This window comes from Protopterus annectens, chromosome 2.part2 (assembly GCF_019279795.1).
Source record: "Protopterus annectens isolate FY-2018-M chromosome 2.part2, PAN1.0, whole genome shotgun sequence".
NCBI classification, from domain to species: Eukaryota; Metazoa; Chordata; order Ceratodontiformes; family Protopteridae; genus Protopterus; species Protopterus annectens.
Window position 1 is genome coordinate 1086381367 of NC_056730.1, and position 10000 is coordinate 1086391366.

Below are 10000 nucleotides of genomic sequence, written 5' to 3' on the forward strand. Positions count from 1 at the left end.
TATTTATACCCCTTAATTTTAGGCTTTGTCCAGATGTGATGATCTAAGAGGTGGAGAGGTAAGGTCACAGCTGAGGAGCCTGACTCATCCTGGGAAAGGACAGCTCACATATGGCAATCACTAGAGTGTCTGCCAAACAGTCATGATTATTCCACTGCTAGGCCAGTTAATGGGATGTTGTCCATATCCACATGTTACCTGTGAATATGAGTATTATACATGTTTGTATTGTAAATCTAAGATACTTATATACGGCATGTGCATAGTAAAGTACTGTTGCAGATGTGTGTGTTAAACTGCATGTGATATATTGAATTAATAACATTCAACTGTACAGTGTTCTGCCGGATACTAGTCATAGTTGTGACTGATATCTGTAGTCACATACACATATATTTGTGTTATGTCAGCCATGGCTGGAGCTTTTCTCCCCGGGCCTCCGCTGAAAATGGATATGTATCCCGTCGGATCTTCCCGGTTAACAAATGTAAAATAAAAATAAATAAAATAAAAATAAAAATATTAATACATTATCAATATTGATTTCCCTGTTGTCACCCATTCATGTGGACCATTGTCCAGAAGTCCTGTTATAACACGTTGAGAAGTATGATTGAGCTGGAAGAATGTCAATACAGTGTGCCATACTGACATAGAACATAAATGTATACCGGGTATCCCCTGAGCATGTGTATGTATACGTATGTTCAGCTGAAAGGCACAAAAGTAATAACATGGGTTACAAGCAGTCTAGAAAATAGGCTGTGCATGTTGCACATGTGTAATATCAGTGTCACTGCATACTACAAAATAAAATGTGTATAGCTACTGATTATTGCATTGCCATGACACTGATATGGGTACTGCAGTAGACATGATTATTAGGTAGTAATCAGAGAAGTATACAACTGTGTTATGACCCACTGTCCATGCCTACCACTAACAGCTATATCAACACCCATATACACTGGAAATCCAAAGTGTACACACCCATGTTGGAATGCCAGGTTTGTGTGCTGTATGCCAATGAGACCACAGAAAAATAATTTCAAAATGTTTCTCACCTCAAATGTGACCCATAACCTGTACAATTCTATTGAAAAAGAAACAAAGCTGTTTCATAGAAGGTGAGCAACAATTCCAAGTGAAGATGTGTCATGATGTTAGAATACAAATTAAGACAGATGGATGCTGTAATCATCTTAGCAGGTGTTTACTCAACATATCAGTTTAAGGGTGTGTTCACACATTCAGCTGGCTTACTGTACTGAGTATCATTTCCCATATGTTTTCATAGAACCGATTGTTATGTTTTCAATCGAATTGAGCAGGCTATAGGTCACATTACAGGTGGGGATTGTGTTGACATGAGCTTTTGTGGGGTCATGTTTCAATTGCACAACTACCAGGCATTGTAACAGGGGTGTGTACACGTTATATCCACTGTGGCTATATGGAATTAGCAGTACCTGACCTGTACATCCAGCATCCACCAACAATAGAGTAATCTCCCTTGGTGGACAACAGCAATACACAAAGCACATAATAGGTTGCTATAGTGGCTGTACAGGGACACATAGGTTCAGACCATAACTTGGAAGCAAGTCCACCTCTATCTGAGCAAGCATGTAGGTTCACATGTGACTTCCTGTAAGGCTGACTATGACTATAAATCAGACATATCCACACCACCATAGCCAATTGCAACAATGTCTCCACATATGTAGTCAGTCTCAGAGGCAGTAACAAAATTCAACCTGTACTGGGGGTAAAGCACACCTCATACACACATGCCATGGATACAGGCAACCTGCATCAGACAGGTTAGGTGGGAACAGTGCCACCCTGTCCACAACATTTGTACAGGGGGATATGCAGATCAACCATACTGCTGCCCTCATCAGTGGTGAGCATGTACATAATGCCTACTGATAGCAACAACAGCAAGTCTCCATGGGGCATGAGAACATCACAGTCTGCCTCCTACATGAATTCAGGCATGTGCTCACAGCTCCATCACACACTACAGTCAAACACAGACTTGCCAGCATCCACACACCATACACATGGAAGATGGCCACCACCATCCCTCTACACAGAAATGAATGGAGAATAGAGTATTATGCAATTAAGTGTCTAACATTGGGGGAACTAGACAAGTCAGGGCCAGGAGTGTAATGCAAGATGCCAAAGCGATGGTAGCTTACAGTGTTATGGTATAGTCTGGATTATTTGCAAGTAATATCCACTGTTGATGTGCAAGTGGACAACCATATGAGGTCCTGTGACCTTTTTTCCTGTTTATGTCTTTCAGGTAATATGCAACATCCACGGCTGCCTGCATTCACCAACATAGAGAATGACACCATCATACAATATGTCATACAGCATTACAACATATTATTCAGCCTCAGAGCCCAGGATCTGCAGGAGAGGACTGCCCTCTGGAATGAGCTTGTCTACAGGGTAAACAATGTCAGCCTGCACAGCCAAAATTATGAGCAGGTGTGGCATCGTTGCAATGACCTCATCCACCATGCCTATCAGCATGTTGCTGCCATTGCAAGGGACCAGCTAGCCACAGGTGGGGGTCAAGCCATCCAGCCCCCACTGACACATGCTGAGGAGCTCCTCACCAGCCTTGGGGCACCCGCCTGCCAGACAAAGCATCAAGCTGAAGACAGCATTGTGGAGGTGCGTGCCATCCACACAATGGACAAGGAGCATGCAGGTAAGGCTACTAGAACACTGTTACTTATCCATTTTTATCTGTGAAGTATCTACATGCATATGTCTGATAAGATAGTCTGTTGCTGGAGTGTAGTAATGCATAGATGTGCATAATCCTTAGCATTGGGGTTTGTACTGTTGAGGTGCTGAAATGCTGCTTCCACCCTGTACCAATGCCACAGATGTGGCTATGGACATTACTTCTCTCACACAACTATTTAGGTCCCTCTGGTATACAACTGGGACAGCAGCCTGTATCTGGTGAGTATGAAGTTGTTCTGTTCAGGTTTGCCAATACACCAGCCATGTTAAGGCCATGCTATTTGCCATGTGCACATTTAACACACCTTCCCATAATGCATGCTGTACATATTCATTTTTGTTGGTGTTAACTGCACTGCATCACAGTGGTCACCATGGTGGCGTATCTGAAGGGTATGTAAGATTCCTGCTGTATACCTCATAACCTGTCAGTGCAAGAAGTGTGGACAGAGATAAACAAAATGTTGGGACAAATGGCCTACAGTAGGGACATGTATGAAACATTACCCTTATACAGTGGATAAAACAGTGTATACACCACTATTACAATTGCAACTGTTCCTAATATATACAACAGCAGACCACAATAACACATTCCACACCTTTTACAAGATGTAATGTGATCCTAACATGAGCAATGAATATGTGTAATATGGAGTCCTATGTTAAGACAACAAATATGGGGTATACAAACCTTACAAAACACTGGAAGCATATGTGTGCACACACTCCAAATAACATATTATGGAGGCAGCTTGTGATGTACTGAGAGTATTCACTCTTCTTGAGTACACACCTGCCATTAAATACAGGTCCTCAATGTCCCACCAAGTAATGGTCTGCTGTCCAAGAAGTATGTCCATGGCATTTGCCCAGTCGCCTGCAACAGAGGTAGCCATGGCTTGCACGCATCTTACAAAGCATAAAATGGATCCCATATCTGAAAGGTAACAGTCAGGAGTGGGAAAAGTAAACTTACCTCACCATTGCATATACCATGGCAAACAGTGTAGACAGTCATCTAGACATGTATTAAATATGGGACAGCAGTGATGTAGAAAATAAACAGATGCCCATCTAAAACAGATTACAAAACATGTTGCAAACTGGTCATGGAGGCTGCCCAGAGACATGCAGCAACACTGAGGAAGTTGCAGGAAGGTCTAGCAAGTTCTACCTGTACAGTACCTGTGTCAACAATTGCCTGGATTCTGCATAAATGTGGCCTATGGATTAGGGTAATCAGATGGAAGATTTGTCCCACATGAAACATCATCCAGGGCTGTGTACAGGTAGCATAAGCATAACATCAAGTCTCCCAAAGGCATGTGTTGCAATGTGTAATGGTGTCATGAGACCAAGGCTCAAACCTACAGACAGTATTCATAAAGATACGTGTGGTGCACAAGCAACACCTCACTCCACCTCAGGGCCACCATCCCCACCTTTTAGCTTGCTAGTGCCAGTGTAAACCTTTAGGGTTGCTGTTCATTAGCTGGAACTAGGCTGGTAGACATGGTGGGTGGAATTTGAAACACTGCAAAATAACACTCATGTGTGGCCCATAGTTGTCAGGCATCTGCAATAAGGCTGAAAATGGGGAGGACTTGTCAGCTTGAAACACAACAGTGAACTGAAGCATACATCCAAAGCTAGCTAAGAATGGCTGTATCTGAACACAGTCAAGGGTATGAATTGGGCCAGACATAACCTAGACGCTACAGCAATAGTAAAGCCACTGTATGACCTCCAAGGGCTGTGCACATGAGCTGACCTTGCAATCTGGCAGAGTTGGGGGACCTTTGTAGGGCAGGCAGACCAAATAATGCCAAGTAAAGATGGGCCATGCTAGTATAACCCTTCCAGGAATAGTGACTGCTGTAGTTCACTTAACAGGTGCTTCAACAAACCATTGTGTTAAGGGTGTGCACACTTATGCAACCCACATATTGTATGCATCTCATTCAGCACCTCCACGACTAACACATTTATTTGAAACTGTATTGGATTGCACAGGTCATGTGCCACATATCAGGTGTGTTGAATGTTATCAAATACAGTATTGCGGTCCCATTGCATATCATAGAAGAGGCTGGCATATCAACAGGAGTGTGTACACTCCTCATATCCACATTAAGCTTTGAAGGTTGTCAGTGTAAACAGATTGTATTGCACATACATGCACTGCTGATGATGAGATATGCAAATCAAAGGTCAGGCATTAATTATTGACATCAGTCCTCACATCATCCCAGTTATGTGTCAGACAAACACATAGGGGTTGTGAGCAACAGAGCAAACATAATTGCCAGACATCTACACATTCAGCAAGGTCTGTACACTTGTGAGGTATGGTGTGCAGTACATGCCAGTGTGCTGTACAGGTCTCAGCAATAATGCGTACATGGGTTCAGTGTGTTCCAGGGGAAGAGGCATCACCTACTAACACAACTCTTGCATCACATAGATGTATAATGTTAGTAACGAGGATTATGAATGGCTGCAGTGCATGCTGTTTAGTGCCATATGTCATGCATGTCAACTATTGGGTAATGAGAGGTCTGTGTAATATCTTTGTGCCACCTCACCTGTATGTGTGTGCGTGTGTGTGTGTGTATGTGTGTGTGTGTGTGTGTGTGTGTGTGTGTGTGTGTGTGTGTGTGTGTGTGTGTGTGTGTGTGTGTGTGTGTGTGTGTGTGTAGAAGTAAACCATAACATACAGGTCTTAATTTAAATTTCTTGTCTGCCCCTCACAGGTGACGACGTTTGTTAGGGTCCCGCCTGCAGGCAAACTGATGTTAGTGTCCATACGGACTCTGACAATGATGATAGGTATAGTGAGGCACATGCAGGGTTTTCAGGGGTTGAATCTGTACCATTGGTTGGCATCCCACTTTTATCCACCCCATCCCTGCACACAGTCACAATGCCCACACATACCACAACACCAGTGGCCATAAATGAGGGACAGTTGGTGGGTGATGGCATGTGAAAGGAAAATGTAGTGACTATGGAAAGTGTGTCTGTACACAGTAGCCATAGCCGGATGACCAGTGAGGTCCCACACAGGCAGGTGGGTAGGAGTGCTCATAGGAGGGCTGCTGACCATCATGCCCTTGGCAGAAGTGCCACAGCAGGTGTCACCAGGTGCATGTTTTGGGTCATCATGGAGGCACAGGCACATATGGAATGTTACACCAGAGATAGTTTGAGTCCGGAGGGCTGCTCTTCCTGCTGTATGTGACTACATCCTTGATCATGCAGATGCTCACCGTTATTTTGCAGAGGCCATGGATAGATGGTTGGGTGAGATGGTGGGAATCCTCGACAATGTGGTGTCTGAGGTAGAGCATGTGGTGATAGAAGGGCATCAGCCATGTGGAAGTAGGTCAGCAACATCAAGAGATGGAGGGCTACGTGGATGTGCAACATCTCACTCCTGCTCCCGTAGTGGCAGTACCAGCACCAGCAGTGCAGGGGGGGGGCTGCTATTCACAACACAATGCAGCAGCCAAGTGCACCTGGTCCTGGCCAGTCCCAACAGGGATGTGGATCCAGCGGACAATTGTCATCGTCAGGGGAGAGTACATTATCTTGGCTTCTGCCTGATGCTGCCTGTGCAACCCTTGGCAGGCGCAGTTCCCGTATACATGGCCAGACACAGTGAACTCTACACCCTGCCATGTATGGTCCACAGCTATCCAACATATCCCAGTATAGGGCAGCCACATGGCAGAACTGTGTGCATATATACACACACACACACACATCACCAACACAGCGAGGGCACCTCCATACCTACACACACCACGTCTGCACAGGCCATTTAATAAATAACCCCCTAACCCACACACATGATGTCAACCAAACAGCTCAGCCTAGGCCTCTGGCAAACCCACACCACACCCTGTGCATATGATGATACCTGTGCCACATACCTGTCATCCACACCATCGATGCAGGGGCATGCTAATATGGTTCTGATGCACGGGGTGAATGTATTAAAGTTTAGCAATGTAATGCTGTTTAAAGTGTTCTCAGCTGGAATGTTTAATGCTTCCATGCCAGGGTGTATAGCTGTCCATCCATGATACATTATTGATAACACTGACTGAATGTGGTCTCCATAATGTATTATGTTTGTGTTCTAGGTGTCTGTGTGTCAGGAGGATGTTGGTCTGCTGTCCTTTCCTACAAGGGGTGTGGCACTGTGGTAACACATTGACTGTGTCATATCCTGGATACAGCTGAACACAAGTAACAGGTCTGTATAACAGTTACTGCATGTGCCACATGGCTGATAGGTCTGAGGGGTGTATACAGGTGAGTGCATGATGGCTGATGTAAGCAGCTCCTCTACACTGGACAATGGTAAATGTACTGGGTGGCACACACCAAATGTTTGTGAATAACACACACACACACACACACACACACACACACACACACACACACACACACACACACACACACACAGAGGCTTTTGTGATGATGCAATACACAGAGAATACTGTTCACATGGATGTACTTCATTTTGCAGAGAATTCATTTTGGCCTATGTAATCCCACCAAGACCAAATTGCCAAAACATCACATCAGTAAATAATCAGTCCACTAAATTTAATTTAATTGAAAATGGTACTGGCAGGGTATATGTCCTTTTCCCCAATATAGTGCAATCCTGGAGGTGGAATACATAGGTGTGCTGGTGTTGGGGGGGGGGGGGAACAGGCACAGCCTCCCACTTTGGAGGATGTGGGGTGGTGTAGAACCACACAGTGTGATTAACAACTACTTAACCTCTTAACATAAACTGGACACACCCAAATATATATATATATATATATATATATATATATATATATATATATATATATATATATATATATATATATATATATATAAATACACACCAACTCCAGTATTGCTGTACAGCTGTACAGTGGGGAAAAGGGCATTTACACATCCACTACTAGTTTTGATAGAATGAATTTCCACAAGATGATTGCTTTGTAATGTTATCTTTTGCCAGTTAGTTCTCAGACAAATGATCTCCAGGGAACTATATTTTCTTCAAACTGAAGAAGATCCCTTCACATATACGCACACTTACTTAGCAACACTGAGACTAGAATCCCTACCTAGGTACTTATTGCTACTAATGTGTTTGACCTTAACTGCACATACCATAGAGCTTGTAGGGTAAGGTGTGTACCAAGCTTCCTGTAAAGTGAACAACATTACCAGGCCTTGTACAGTATGATAATGGGGGATGTACTGGGTGTTAATGGACAATACATAGTATAACATACTGACATATACACATTGACAAACACATACAGTCATAGACACATTTGACAGAACTGGGTTTAGCAGTGCTGACTACCTTGTCAGTGAGTCCATACTGTTACAGAGTTTTTGCACACAGCACATGCATTATTAAGCTGATGAGTGTCATCAGTTACCTGTATGGTTGATGGTGATAGTGGCTCTCATACAGTAGACCTTGGGACATGAACCGGGGGTACCATGGTGTAAAGACAGTATACCCAGCACCCCCACCCCCCATCGGATATTGTACTCACTGAAACCCATGCTAATGCTCTGACATACCCACAATCACCCATTTACCAGGACTGTAATACAAACCATTGTCTAATTATTGCTACTACAGGGATATGCATTCATTGCACATACTACAAGGATAGCAGGGTGAGGGTTTTGTCATGGCTCTCCTAATATCAACAACATCACCATCCTTTATAATTTATGGCAAGGTTTAGTGTATTTGGAGAATGAGGCCTCAGAATGCTGTCTCCTACAAATATGCACACTCACACACACTTTTACATGCATACACACACACATTCTCACATTTGCCAGGACTCAGAGGGTAAACCATGCCTAGCTACCCATTTGTAGAACAATGTTATGCTGGTATTGCAAGCTCCAGGTACTCCATAGGGTAAAACATGTCACAAGGTAAATTTAATGTGAATTACAGCAGCAGCCTTTTCTAATTATAGCAACGGGGAGTGTAGTGGGTGAGAAGGCCCTCAGAGTATTTCCAGCTACAAGTTTGCAAGCACACAAACACTGTTATACTCAGTAATGCACACAGACACATTTGTCAGTACTGAGGTCCATAGGTGCAGGTGTTCCTAGGTGTGTACCAGGCTAATTTTCATGGAGAGATGAGAAGAATAGGGTATGTGAGTACACTGGTATCATACCACCTGACATTTGTCAGCAGGCCATCTATCAACTACTGCCACTTGAGTGATCCCCAGAGTGACAATTAAATTCAACATCCACTCATCTGATTTACTCCTGAAGAGGGCCAGTGAGATGCTCCAATTGAGTTGTATGTAACATATATTGCATGACATGGTCAGTGTCTGGGTTAGGGAACTGTACCCAAACATGTTCTATTGACTGTGGTAGTCTGGTTGAGGTATCCATGGCATGTGGTGCATACAGAGTGAGGTTTCCTAGCTTTGCAGTTCATAACACAGCTGGACAGGCATGCCAGTGTCAGTCAATCAGAGATTGCCTGTAAGTAGCCAAGATGAATACCTGACATCTGCACATCTGTACAGAGGACAGACAGAAAGTAGATAGCCAACAGGTTATGCATTAGGATGAATGTTTTGCAAGATAGACGTCTGAAACTGATAGGTATGCCATTACTACATCACAGCAGTCCTCAATGACATGTCCTAAAAACACAGTAGTCTACAGTTAATATCAACATATCACATCAATATCCAATAGGATACAAACACCAAGAACATGATAGTCAGTACTCAGAGTCCATCTTTGCATGCAAGGGTGTATGGTTCCTGTACTAAAATCTGCAATCTACTTTTACTTAGAAAAGCACTGTTAAAAGTAGTAACGTAATTATTCAATACATGCAAGTGTGACTGCATATAACCTGGAATACTACTCAAGTATGAAACACACGCAAAGAGAAAAGATTCTGGTACTACCCATGTATACTCAGGTGTCCCATACAGTATACTCACACCCCTTTCTACTGTAATGACAGCACATAGAAGCATGTTATGTACATGGAATTAAATACACTTATTAAAGATGTCATTACCCTGTTATTTGATCAGACTGGAATGTGATCACTGGTTACCAGGGCTGAGCTATGCTTAGTAGGTTTAAGCATTGCTTAAATGTAAATGCTAAGCAGTTTTTTGCGCACTGGTAAGCAAAG